Source organism: Oryza sativa, chromosome 2 (genome assembly GCF_034140825.1).
Source record: "Oryza sativa Japonica Group chromosome 2, ASM3414082v1".
Taxonomy (NCBI): domain Eukaryota; kingdom Viridiplantae; phylum Streptophyta; class Magnoliopsida; order Poales; family Poaceae; genus Oryza; species Oryza sativa.
The window spans coordinates 25,957,422-25,971,247 of NC_089036.1; the positions used below are offsets into that span (position 1 = coordinate 25,957,422).

Consider the following 13,826-nt stretch of genomic DNA (forward strand, 5'->3'; position numbering starts at 1 on the left):
TGCAAATTCTGAAAGGGATACATCAATTTGTAGCTAGGCAAAGTTGACTAAGACCCTATTTAGATACTATCTCCGTTTCAGATTACAAGACTTTCGCATTGCCTAGTAGTGAAAAAACTAAAGTTTTTCGCCACTAGATTGCGCCACGTCATCGGAAAAACATAGGACGTCCGATTGCCCCTACAGATGATGTGAGCTGTTGGATTCATTGATTGGCAAAATCTATTCTAGATCCTTCGTAAAAATTATTTCGCAATAAGATCCTTCCACCTCCCTAGTCTTACCATTTTTCATTTTCACCCCTGCTACCTGTTGCGAGTTGCGACACCGTCTCGGGACCGGAGGCCGCCTCCCCTTCCCTGGTCGCTGCGCCGCGCCACTCCCGGGAGGCGGAGGCGCCGGATCGTGTGCTCCGCGTTTCCGCTCGCTTCCTCCACTCCCATCTCCAAAGCCGCTATGTCTCCTCTCAATCTCCACCACAATCAATGGGGACCGGAGAGGTAAGAAGAAGAGCCACCGGCATCGAGAAGGACGAGGATAGGTGCAAGGGGACAGGCCGGTCGAAGACGCCTGCGGTGGGAAGCAAAGGAATCCATACCTCCCCTTTCTCCCCTTCCACCTCCCCCTGCCCTAGCCACACCCCATCCTATTCCTCCTCATTCCCATCCCCAACACTACTGCGGCATCACCTCCTCCTACCTGTTCTGGATCCGGCGATGGTGGGGCTGATTCGGATTTGGGAGGTATGGCTCGACCTGACGGCGATGCACGCGGAATTTCACTTGTGGGTCACTGCCGCCTTATCTTCTGCATCTCCACCTGAGTGCCTCTGGTTCCCCAGGACCTACTCTGCAGCGCCACTTCTCATCCTCCTCCAATAACGATGGCCAAGGGAAATACAAAAAGTCCCAACATCGACAGCTGTGGTAAGTATCTAAACTTCTTGCTCCTCACGGTGTTCATGTTGGTAAAGCATGTACGATGTATAGGAACCACGGCTTCACCTAGTGCTAACAAGTTGATTTAGACTAAAAAGGTGATAAATAAGTTCTATAATGGAGTCCTTAATTAAGCCTCTCATGTAATTTCAGTTTTTGGGTGGGCAAATTTCATTTAAGAGCACTGTAAAAAGAATGCATCCTATCAAAATGTAAGTTCATGTTCATTAATTATAAATAGTTACATACAATTATTTCAATAGTTATCAAAGATATGTGTGATAATAACAAATGAATTTATAAGTGGATTGAAATAGTATTTTCCTCCGTATGCCCAACGTCCAACTCACTGAAGCAATTCGATGGCAGTGGTTCACCGGGATATAACTAATACTAATAATTTCCCAAAAAAAAAAGTAAGGAGTAGTACTAGCTATTCACGCATTTAGAAAAAAGAAAGGGTTGCTCCTAACATTATATAAATGACTGGTGTATTGCTATATTTGTGTATCTATATATGTGTGTCTAACGAGCAAAGCTGCAGCAAGCAGGGGAGTGGAAACCTATAAAAGATAATTCTACAATGTGATTTGCTTAAGCTTAAATGAAATTTGACTATTAAAGATCAAATGTATTTGACTCTAAGTACCCATTTAGCTTCCGGTTTGCTGTGAAGGGTGTATTCACTGATTAAGAATGAATTTTGATAATTTATGAAGCAAATAATAAAGCAATCAAATATTGTATTATCAGGTATTTCTTTTTCTTGATGTTATGAGTTTTAAAGCAGGAATTGAAATGACTGTAATATTGATTTGCGTTATTGGTCTTTACCTGAAGTGACAATTATGAAATAAACGTCCTTTCAAAATTTGTGGTTTCATTTTTTATTCAACTTGCTACCATGCATCTAAGGTATGAATCATGAACATTAGTACTTCTTGAATGGTAAAAACTGGATACGAGTTGTTGAGGAATAATATTGTTTGATAGAACAAGAAATTTATTGTTGTTGACTGTGTCATCAAATCAAGTCCTTTTTATTTTCTTCGCACGAATTCTATTAAGAAAGCATTTCAATTGTACCTCCAAAGATATTTTTCAAAATTTCTAGAAACCACCCAAACTTTTGTGCATATACCCATTTAATCAAATTGGAATGTTGTATATACCCATTTAACCAAATTGGAATGTATCTACTCAACCTTTTGTTTTTTAGCTATGATTCCACTGGTTTAGCAGATGACATCTGAACATATGTCCCCAAATAAATGGTATTGGGATCATCTTTTTCACAGGTTAGATACTAACCATTTCATACAGAGTGTTTTGGCTTCACTTCCCCCCAAATATATACTTTGAATCCTATGATAAAAACACCCCCAAATGATGGTACAGACGCAACAGGTGCAATTATCTCCCCAAAGGTAAAACCGTAAAAGTATCTCCTCTGTTAAACAAGGAAGCTGGCACCATCCAAACCAGGTAATATTTTTCTCGGTACTAAAATGTACAAATAATCTCAGAACTTTAGAGACACTGATTCTAACTTTCTGAGATGTGTTCAACCATGTGGATTGCTTATCAACTTCAAACTTATAATGCTTAGTACAGTATCATACTATGTAACAACCTGGAAGTGAAATTCTACCTACATTTAGGTTGCGTCCTGTGCAAGCATGATAATTATTATTATTAGTCAACTTTAGAAAGCACCTACTTTAAATTTAATATTTTGTTGGCCCAATGGTCTAATGGTGCCATTATAAGTTTCATGATAAACTAATGGTTGATTTTACGTAGATTCAGGATTTAACTACTCCCTCCGTTTCAGGTTATAAGACTTTCTAGTATTGCCCACATTCATATATATGTTAGTGAATCTAGACATATATATGAATGTGGGCAATGCTAGAAAGTTTAATAATATGAAACGGAGGAAGTAATTGTTTGTCCAGTCCCTTTCAAAGTCATAAATTAAATTATTTTGTATTTTATGAGAAAATATTGTGGAATAAGCATGTAGTAGCCACTGGATGAGATGACTGAACTTTGGAAACCAAAAGATCTTCTACATGGTACTTGAACCTTACTTGCAAATATAGGTTAGTTCTAACTAACTATTTACCAAGTCCTATGTTTTTTTAAGTAAAATAAATTTAGAGTTAATCCCATTATCATATTATGGTCTATGTATAAAGGGCTTATATGTATACTGGGCTAAGTCTTTTGCCCAGCCAGCTCGCCTATAGAAACGGCGAAAGGAACCAGAAGGTTTGCTCCTATGTTGCGGTTGTGATTAATGCCAAGCCCTTTGCACCTGCCATGTTCCAGGTTGTGATTTCATAGAAACTAAAAGGTTTCCCATAAATTTTGGGATGCATGGATCATATTGTACTCTTATCCGGTTATGAGATGCAGATCTAACAATAGTGTTGTGGCAAGCATGGAACAAGATGGAGCCTGAAGCAAAATTCCCAAAACACCTGTTGAAGTCAATTTCAGGGCCATTTTTTTATGCGAACTTGGAGCAGGCTTCTAAAGATGCGAGACATGAAAATACAGGAAACGTTGGATACCCTGATTGAGGGAAAGGATAATTTCATGATATTTTTATATGTCTAATAAAAACATGGTTCATCATATGATATATTACGACCCATAAATATAGAGCTTTTTTACAGGTATCTAAAGTCATGCAACACACGACCAAATGGCTAGTATCTATATGAATGTGGGCAATGCTAGAAAGTCTTATAACCTGAAAAGATAGTAGCTTTTAGCAACAAATTCTAAAAGGGGTGCACCTAGCCGGAAAAAGTTGACTAAGGTCCTATTTGAAAAACTTTTAGCAGCAAAAACTGCAGTGGTACAGATTCTGACCTAAATTCTAAGAATATAAAGCTATAGAATCAAAAAAAGAAGAAGCTAGAAGGTGAAAAAACTAAAATTTTCATAAGGTACCTACCAACCATCTACTCCATCCATTTCATATTATAAATCGTTTGATTTTTTTTCTAGTTAAGTTTGACTAAATTCATAAAAAAAAATTAGCGCTATCTAAAATATTAAATTAATTCCATTAAATCTAACATCAAATATATTTTAATAATATTTTTTATTAAAAATACTAATGTACTTTTCTATAAATTTGGTCAAACTTTAAGAAGTTTGATTAGAAAAATATCAAGTGATTTATAATATGAAACGGAGATAGTATTTCTTATAAGCTCAGGACCACCTGGAGTGTTGCTGTTCAGAGATCTGTGCATCGTGACGACCTCGCTGGAAGTCTCGCGGGACAGTGATTTGTGCTGTGCATCTATTGTGCATCCGCAAGCCTTCTTGTATGGTTGTGTGCCTGACCGCCTGCTAGCACTCTCTCCATGATCTTTGCATGGGAGTATATAATTTTCAGTCAGCTTACAGCTCGTGTATTGCAACAAAAATCAAATTAAGTTTCTAGTGTATTAAATCAATTAATAAGCACTTATTTAGTCCAAGTAATACTATAATTTTTTTTATTGAATAAGTAGGCGATTTTGAAATTTGGAAAGCAAACATTGAAATACGGAATGATTTTTTTTAAAAGGTGGTGTAATAGTGAGAATTTGTGGCCTATAGATATCAGTGATAAGAGTGGTGTGAAAATAGATACCATTACTACTGACTTTCTAAGTCCCCGTTTAAATCCCACCTTAAAATTTTTCACCCGGTCACATCGAACGTTTGAACACCAGCATGAAGTATTAAATATAGGCTAAAAAATAACTAATTGCACAGATTGCGACTAATTTGTGAGATGAATCTTTTAAGACTAATTGCTTCATGATTTGACAATATGGTGATATAGTAAATATTGCAAAACGACAAATTAATTAGGTTTAATAAATTCATCTCACAGTTTACAGATGGATTCTATAATTTGTTTTGTTATTAGACTACGTTTAATACTTTAAATGTGTATCTGTATATTTGATATTACGCGCTAAAATTTTATACCTGACCTAAACATGCCAAAGTACTAGTACAGACATTTTCTGCTTGATAGAAACACAGCGACTGGACAATGAAGCTTCAAGTTGAACGATTCTAACGCGCGTGTCGTATGTGGAGTCAACTGCAGTGGCCGTATAGCACGCCGTGGGCATTCGGGCAAGTCCATTCAACCTGCTGTCAACCGTGTACTCCCTCCGTCCCAAAAACAAAAAAAAAAAAAAAAAGACAAACCCTAGTTTCCGTGTCCAATATTTAACCGTCCGTCTTATTTAAAAAAATTATGAAAAGAATTAAAAAGACAAGTCACGCATAAAATATTAATCATGTTTTATCATCTAGCAACAATGAAAATACGAATTATAAAAAAAATTTATATAAGACGGACAGTTAAAGTTGGACACGGAAACCCAATGTTTGCCTTCTTTTTTTTTTTTAAGTACGGAGGGAATAGGGAAGGGTTGGCCGTTAGGTGTCGGTAGACATTGACCGACGACGACTCCGGACGTGACGATACGTCGCTACCAGAATAAAATTCTCCATCCTATCCGACCAAACATATGTAAGGCCGATCCTGCCTCAAAATTTTTCACCTATTCACATCGAACGTTTGAACACCTACATAAAATATTAAATATAGGCTAAAAAATAATTAATTACACAGATTGCAACTAATTTGCGAGACAAATCTTTTAAGCCTAAGTGATCAATAATTTGACAATATAATGCTATAATAAACATTTGCTAATAACTGATTAATTAGGCTTAATAAATTTATTGGTGATATGGGCCCGGGAGTCCCTAGTCTAGGGGGGAAGAAAGCCCTTCCCGTGTGACGCGTACGGCGGGCCCAGTCCCCCTCGGGGGGTCACGCCCTCACATGGAAAGTGGCTGCCTCCCTCCCCGAGGCTCGGGGTACCTCGTCGTACCCCTCGGGCTCGAGGGGTTGAACCACCCCCGAGGCCCTCGCTCGGCCACCACTTGGTGGCCAAGCGGGAGCCGTCAGCGGGCGTGAGCACTGTCTGCCAGGCGCATTTATGAGTGGCGCAGCAACTGCTCCCGTCGCATTTAATGCGACATGGCACGGTGCGCCGTAGACCGATTGACGTGCGCCTGGCAACCGCCTTTTGACTAGTCTGTGACCCGGCGATGAATGGATGGGATGGGCGGTAGTGCGCCCACGTCTCGATTCGTGTCAGGCAGCGTAGGGGCAGGTATGCCTTGTCCCATCATGTGTAATGGGAGGTCCTGCAGGTCGTTCCGCCCAATGCGCGTGTGCCCACGAAGTCACCAAACATTTAATAGGGAATGATGGGGGATGTCCCCCGTGTCAGCCGAAAAGTTTCGGTGGGGGCCACCCAAGGTTAGCCGCGCAGATCGCTTCCAGCCCAAGGCACAAGACGCATTTTAATATAGGCAATGTGGGCCCCTCTCCCGCAGGGAGAGAGCAGGGGTGGTGCATGTGGTATCCCCTTCATCTATAAAAGGAGAACCCTGCCCTACGACTAAAGGGGACGTCTCTTAGAAAATCAGACTCTGGGAAGAGGTTGGCCAAGCCCTAGCTTGTACTCCCAGGATCTGAAGTCTTTGTAACCACACGAAGATCATCACACAGACAGGAGTAGGGTATTATGCTCGATAGCGGTCCGAACCTGTATAATCCCTCTCTCTCACTCTCTCACCTTCCATTTCATGAGCCTGATTCTCGTGGATCCACCTCGCTCGCGTGAAAGCACGCTCCTCAGTATTGCACCCGCTCCCCCGGCCGAACTCACAAAGGGGGGCCTCACAGCCTCCCGCTAGAAAGGATCACCCTCCGACAAAATTCGTCTCGCGGTTTACTCACGAATTCTGTAAATAGTTTTTTTATTAGTGTCCGAACACCCTATTCGACACCCTATAAAATATCTGATGTGACAAACCAAAACTTTACACCCCTTGAATCTAAATGCCCCCTAAAACTAGATTACACGGCTAGTTCTTATATGATAGCGCATATAATTTTATATATCTTTATTAAAATATATTAAAAATTATTAAAAAAATTAATTTTGTACTAACTTGAACAAACTAACTGATGTGTAATGTTTATATTGTATTGAATATACATGGTATTTATTAATTATTTTAAAATTTTAAATATTAGTCAATTCTAAATTGTATTCCTATATAGGCTCTAAACTCATCTTATAATATTTTTATTTTTAAATTTTGAAGTCATGTTACTTACAAATGTTATTCTAACTAGAAAAATAATACCAGTGCGTTGCAATAGGTGAAGGTTATTTTAATCTTATTATTGTTATATGGTTTAGTTAAGACGAAATTTACTGCGGGAATTCGCTTGGATATATATTTTTAGAAAATCATGAGGTACAGTTAAGAGTATGTTCGCCTCAAATTATCATGTGAGTTTTTTTTAAAGAGATTTCTTATACAGCTCCTTCTGTATTTCCAAAACCAACTCAAATTCAGATATGTATTTACAAAAGCGAACGAACTTAAAAACTGACTCATACACGGATGACGTATCAAAGTATCGACAAAAACATCTTCAATTTTTATAATAGTAGAGATATGGATTCTAAACCCTTCTTTCAATATTCCTTATTTTAATATCTTAAATTTTAGTTATTTCTAAATTGTATTTATGTATAAACTCTAGACTCCTCTTCCAATATTCCTTATTTTTTAATTCCGAATTTATCTTATTTATAAATTATATTTTTATTACATGGACTCTAAACTCATCTATCAATATTCCTTATTTTCTAATTTTGAATTTCAGTAATTTCCAAATTGTGTTCATATATGGACTATAGACCCTTTTTCTAATATTTCTTATTTTTAAATTTCCAAATTGTGTTCATATATTTCCAAGTTCGAATTTTAGCTTCTTATAAGTTGTATTTCTATTGGACTCTAGATTCTTTTTCTAATATTTATTATTCTTAAATTTTGAATTTTAGTTTTTTCTAAGTTATATTTCTATATGGACTCTAAATTCTACTTTTAATTTTCTTCTTTTCAAATTCCGAATTTCATTTCTTCTTTTCAAATTCCGAATTTCAGTTAGATCTAAGTTGTATATGTATTTCTATATGGACTCTAAACTTATATTTCAATATTTCTTATTTTTAATTTTGAATTTCAGTTATTACTAAATTGTATTCATATATAGACTCTATATTGCTTTTTTCAATATTCCTTAGTTATTTCTAAGTTCCATTTCTACATGGTCTCTAACCACTTCTTTTAATTTTCTTTTTTATTCGAAGTTTTAATTAACTCTAAATTGTATTCCTATATGGACTCTAGTCTCCTCTTCCAATATTTCATATTTGCTAATTCCGAATTTAAATTATTTTTAAATTTTATTTCTATATGGACTCTATTTTTTTTATTTCCAATTAATGTGAGAATTTATAGGCCGTGAGAGCAAATTATTTTTAATTCCGAATTTCTATTATTTATAAATTGTATTTTTATTATATGGAATCTAAACTCATATTTCAATACATCTTATTTTTTAATTACGAATTTCAGTAATTTCCAAATTGTGTTCATATATGGACTATAGACTCTTTTTCTAATATTTCTTATTTTTTAAGTTTCGAATTTTAGCTTCTTCTAAGTTGTATTTCTATATGGACTCTAGATTCTTTTTCTAATATTTCTTATTTTTAAATTTCGAATTTTAGTTTTTTTTTTCTAAGTTGTATTTCTATATGGACTCTAAATTATACTTTTAGTTTTCTTATTTTTAAATTCCGTATTTCAATTCAATCTAAATTGTATTCATATATGGACTCTAGATTTTTTTTTTCAATATTCCTTAGTTATTTCGAAGTTCTATTTCTATATGGTCTCTAACCTCTTCTTTTAATTTTCTTTTTTTATTCTAAATTTTAATTAGCTCTAAGTTGTATTCCTATATGGACTCTAGTCTTCTCTTCCAATATTCCTTATTTGCTAATTCCGAATTTAAACTATTTTAAAATTATATTTCTATTTGGACTCTATTTTTTTTCTTTTTCTCCGATTAATGTGGGAATTTCTAGGGGTGAGAGAAAACGTGGAGGCTCCTTTTTCTATTACTTTAATAAGTTAATAGATGGATATAGCAAAAAAAAACATGATAGGAGGAAACTTATAAACTCTCAAAAAGAAATTCTCTCTTATTTGTGTATGTTATCCAAATAGTTATAGAAAAATTAAAAATTTTGGCTAACCCTAAACTGAAAAAGATTATGCTCAATTGTTTCCTTATTTTACCCTTTTTATGTTGAAGTTATCTTTTATAATAGAGGCAATTGCGTATTTGACCCTCTTTTGAAGACTAACTACCAATTTGACCCCTTTTTTTGTTAATTTTGCTCATTTGACCCTTTTTTTCAAAACTGAACGTACGGTGTGACCCTATTCTTTTAGGGTAAATTGGAACCATTCCATTATAATTTTGCAAAGTTTGAGATATGACATCGGTATCTCAATGACATATAGGACCCACATGAATCAATGACATGTGGGTCAGGATGGCATATCTCAAATTTTGTAAAATTTTAATGGTATGGTTCCAATTTTCCCATTCTTCATTCTTTCTTTTAAGGGCATGTAACGATGTTATAGAAAACACAAAATGCCTCTACTGCCCTTGCTCATTTGACCCTATTTTAGATTTGTCAGATTTTGGTCAAAATTGACCTAGATTTGTTAGATTATTTTTTCAAATTAGATTCCAGTTTAACAAAATAGACTTCAATTTGGTTATGTTTCACAAATTTAACATATATTGAAGCAAAAAAAATAAATTAATTCATGTCTACCAAAAAAACATCCCAAAACACAAATCCTTCTTGCCCAACACTCGAAGGTCCTATCGCCGCCGCCGTCGCCGACCTGCCACTCCGCTGCCCGCACGAATCGGCGCCGTCAGATCTGCCGTCGACACACCGTTGTCGCCAACCTGTCCCCCGCATGCCTCGGCGCCATCGGATCCACATCCCGCAGGCCGAGTCGATCTGTTGCTGATGCACCGTTGCAACTCGAGCTTTGTCGCCGCCATGCCGCTGTCACCGACCGCCGCCACCAGATCCGTAGACCGCACACCATCGCAACCAGAACTCCGCCGCCCGGGTCCTGCCGTCGCTGCTCCTTCTCGTCGCAAGCCTCCGCCGCCCCTCCCCGCCAAATTCACCTGCCGTAGCCCAAGCTCCGTCACCAAATCTGCCCCTCGCAGCCCGAGCTTCGCCACCGAGGCCCCCGTCGCCGCCACTCTTCCGTTGCGTGGCTGGTTCTGCACCGTGGGGAAAGCTATGGAAAGAAAGAGGGGAGATCAAGAGGATAAGGAATGAGGGTAGGGTTAATGTGTTTACTCAGGGTTATTTTGGTCCATTAGGACTCATAAATACATTTTTTTTTCTTTTTCTAAATGAAACTCTAACGGCGTAGTTGAAACAGGGTCAGACGGCTACTCTAATTTTGAAAAACATAGTCAAATAAGCAAACTTGAAAAAAATAGGGTCAAATTGTTAATTAGGCTTCAAAACATAGTCAAATAATCAATTCTCCCTTTATAATATGGTAGTAATTTTAAAATAGGGATTAGCTAAAAAAAATGTCGAGTGATTTTTGAGGGGAAAACTTTCAAATCTAACTATAGTATATAATTTCACTAGAACTATACTATAATAATAATAACTTGTACATATGTATTAAAATAATATATGCAACTTTATATCTAACTAGCTGGGTGGTCCGCGCAATTGCGCGGCTAGCACCCACAAAATTATCTAATTTTTCACATGATTCTACTTAAAATTTATTAAATATCTATCTCGTTGTTTTAGGACTTTCAAAGATCAAACATTATCATCCCCAGGTTTATAATTTTATAATTTTTAAAAGTCACACCTGTTGCTACCCTTACTCCTTTGTCACCCATTTATTTGTTGCGCGGCTAGCACCCATCCAGAATTATATATTTTTAAGCATGGTTTTATTTAAATTTGTTAAATAGCCATCTAGCCGATCTTGAAAGATTGAATCTTATTATCATCGGGTTAGTTTTTAAAAGTCAATAAGTCGTCACCCCTTACATTTTTACCACTCATTTATTTGATTGCCCAACCTTTCACAACTTTTATTCATCCTCTTTGAAACTTTCATATTTAGATCTTATAGTTTTTTAGTTCATTGTCTTGTCAATTGACATATTTATATTTTTAGAAGTTACATCAAATGTCGTCATTGTACTGTTCTACAATCCACCCGATGTCTCCTTTTAGTTGTCATTGGAATTTAAAAAGTCAAATATGATATTATGATTATTGTTGTTTTTTTTTCTTTTTAGAAGTCCAGTCAAACGTCACGACTGCGCTCCTTGACGGCTTGCCCGCTGCTGTTTCTCTTAATCGTCATTGAGATTTTTAAAATTGAATCTAATCGTCATTTATTTTTTTATTGTTTTAAAATGTCCCATCAACCGCTACACCCTATTTATCCCTCCCTCTTTATTGATATTTACCATTGTTGTGTTACGGGTTGTTCTTTTAATATTTCTTTTTTTTATTTTGAACTTTTGTTATTCATAAATCGTATTCTTTCTTAAACTTTTGTTTTTATTTTTCTAATTTCATAATTTATTTTTTAAATTTTAATTAATCACATGTTGTGTTGTAGATGGTTTTTTCTTTTCATAGTCTTTATTATTATTATTTCAAATTTAGTTACTTATAAATCATCTGAATTGCTGGATGTATATTTGGTGATTAAAAAGGATCGAATAGAGACAGTCGCTTCATTTTTACTAGCAACAAATATATCAAAGTATGTTCTAAATAGTTTTGAAGTGATTAGACTGAAAAAATAATACTTACATGTGCACACGTATATACACGGCTTTCTGCCTACCTAGTTCCTGTTTTGCTTTTTTTTTCCACTGGAATCAAATAGGTTTAGATAACAGTTTTAGAATTGGATCTCGATTATTCCATCGAGCAGGGCGCTTTGTACTCCTATATTAGCACTACAACTCTAATTCCTATATTTATATATAGGTGTTATATCTCAACCGTTAAATTATGAACGTTAAATTGTGAATCCACTATAATCTAAACGTTTATCTGACTGTCAGTTTATAGCGGCTTGCACTAATTCATCTCCTGTGAAAAATATACACTAATTACAATATGTCGATATCATGTGTACTTTCATGAATATCAAAGAAACTTTTGGTGTTTGATGCATTGCCGGCTGCAAGTATTGATCTGTTTGTTGTAATGTCTATGTAAATATCATGTCTTTTTACTATGGTCGGCTCCCGCTATCATTGGGTTCTGCCGCTCCAGCCCAATCGTTGCTGCTTGAAATCTACAGAATATATAGGTGCAGCAGTGCAAGCTTTGTTTATTTGGCAGCACAACTCTTGCCCGTATAGGTTTGTAATTGAATTAGATTATACGTGTACTGTGTACACCGCCAAAGAAACAGAAAAGGACAAAGACTCCTAGTATGTAACGTACACAGTTCTATAGACTTATCTTTTCTACTGTAAACAGTTAAAATCTAGAATTGCCAAAGGTTTTAATTGATCTTGTATTGGGTTCTTATATGGACTCCTATTTCAGTATTGCTTATTTTTAATTCCGAATTTCAGTTATTTTTTAGTTTGTATTTCTACTTGGACTCTTCTTTTCTTTTTCTTCGATTATTGTGGGAATTTCTAGCCTCCACAGCGAATGTGGTGGCTTCTTTTCGAGCTGTCTTAATAATATAATAGATTTATATAGAGATAACAATGTAGTTATTAGTGTAGTTACAATGTAACTAGCATGTACTTAGAATATAACTTAGATGTAACTTAAACAAATCTGCCATAAACATGCGATGATGAGACTAGCTTGTGAAAAATAGGGTTTAGATCCGATAGCAAAATATCTCAGCACAAATCTTAGCGCGGAATCGACGGCCAAAAAATTCAATAGTTTTCACTCAGGAAAGCTGTCGACAGTTAGCTAGTAGAACCGTTTACAATATTACAACATCTATGGTTTATGTTTCGCCCATAGTTTAGAGTTCCACTAATCTCTCGATCAAATCTCTAATTTAAGGACATAGCTGAAGAATAGGTAATTTTGTGATTTACATAGTGTAAGCGAATTTTTATGACCATATTATATAGTCATGTTAATATAAATATGTGAGCTTGCAATTTAATTTATCCAATATCTTTATCTTTACCTACTTAAAATATTTATAGTGCTTATACCGTCCCACCTCTCTATCTCTACGATTATAAAATTTAAAGGTGTTTCTATAGTTCCACCTCTATATCTCTACTATTATAAAAATTAAAAGTGTTTTTGTTAGGGGCTTGGTACGTCATCCATCTTTCATACGTATCCATCGTTCGTCTTTCACACTAGTCCTATCATATATATCGCATATATGGGTTAGCAGATAGGATGGGATTCGGGAAGGCCCGATTGGTACATCGCGAGTCCATCCATGACTCCTCTTTGTCCATATAAGTGGCTCCGTCGAGCATTGTTCTCCATCACTAATTATATACGTTGGCATACTATCAAAGAGTTCGATTAAATTACATTTCCGTTTGTCATCTAATTTTTGGTTTCATCTATGGCCGGCCACCATCACCATGAGTACCTGCATAATATATATGCATACGAGTTGTAAGTTGAGTCTCCAATTGAAAATAATATACATATACGATGTTGCTATCCAACTTCAGCATACAATCAAAGCAGCGATGAAAGTCTCACACACGATAGATGATTCAGGCCGTAATGAATATTGCTGTGCGCCTGTTAGTTGTGCCCACGCCGTAACACGGCCGGACAGCAATCGGATGATAGCAATGTACGTATTGTA

At 36.0% G+C, this 13,826-nt stretch overlaps 2 long non-coding RNA genes across 2 annotated transcripts; both read left to right on the top strand.

The window, feature by feature from the left end:
- Nucleotides 1-598: 598 nt before the first annotated feature.
- LOC112937834 (uncharacterized) lies at nucleotides 599-1,084 on the top strand. The gene is made up of 2 exons (XR_003240458.2): nucleotides 599-743; nucleotides 842-1,084. It is a non-coding gene; the product is annotated as an uncharacterized lncRNA (long non-coding RNA).
- A 1,793-nt stretch (nucleotides 1,085-2,877) lies between these two features.
- On the top strand, nucleotides 2,878-3,625 carry LOC136355465 (uncharacterized). Its single transcript, XR_010739721.1, has 3 exons — nucleotides 2,878-3,043; nucleotides 3,140-3,272; nucleotides 3,360-3,625. It is a non-coding gene; the product is annotated as an uncharacterized lncRNA (long non-coding RNA).
- Nucleotides 3,626-13,826: the final 10,201 nt, after the last annotated feature.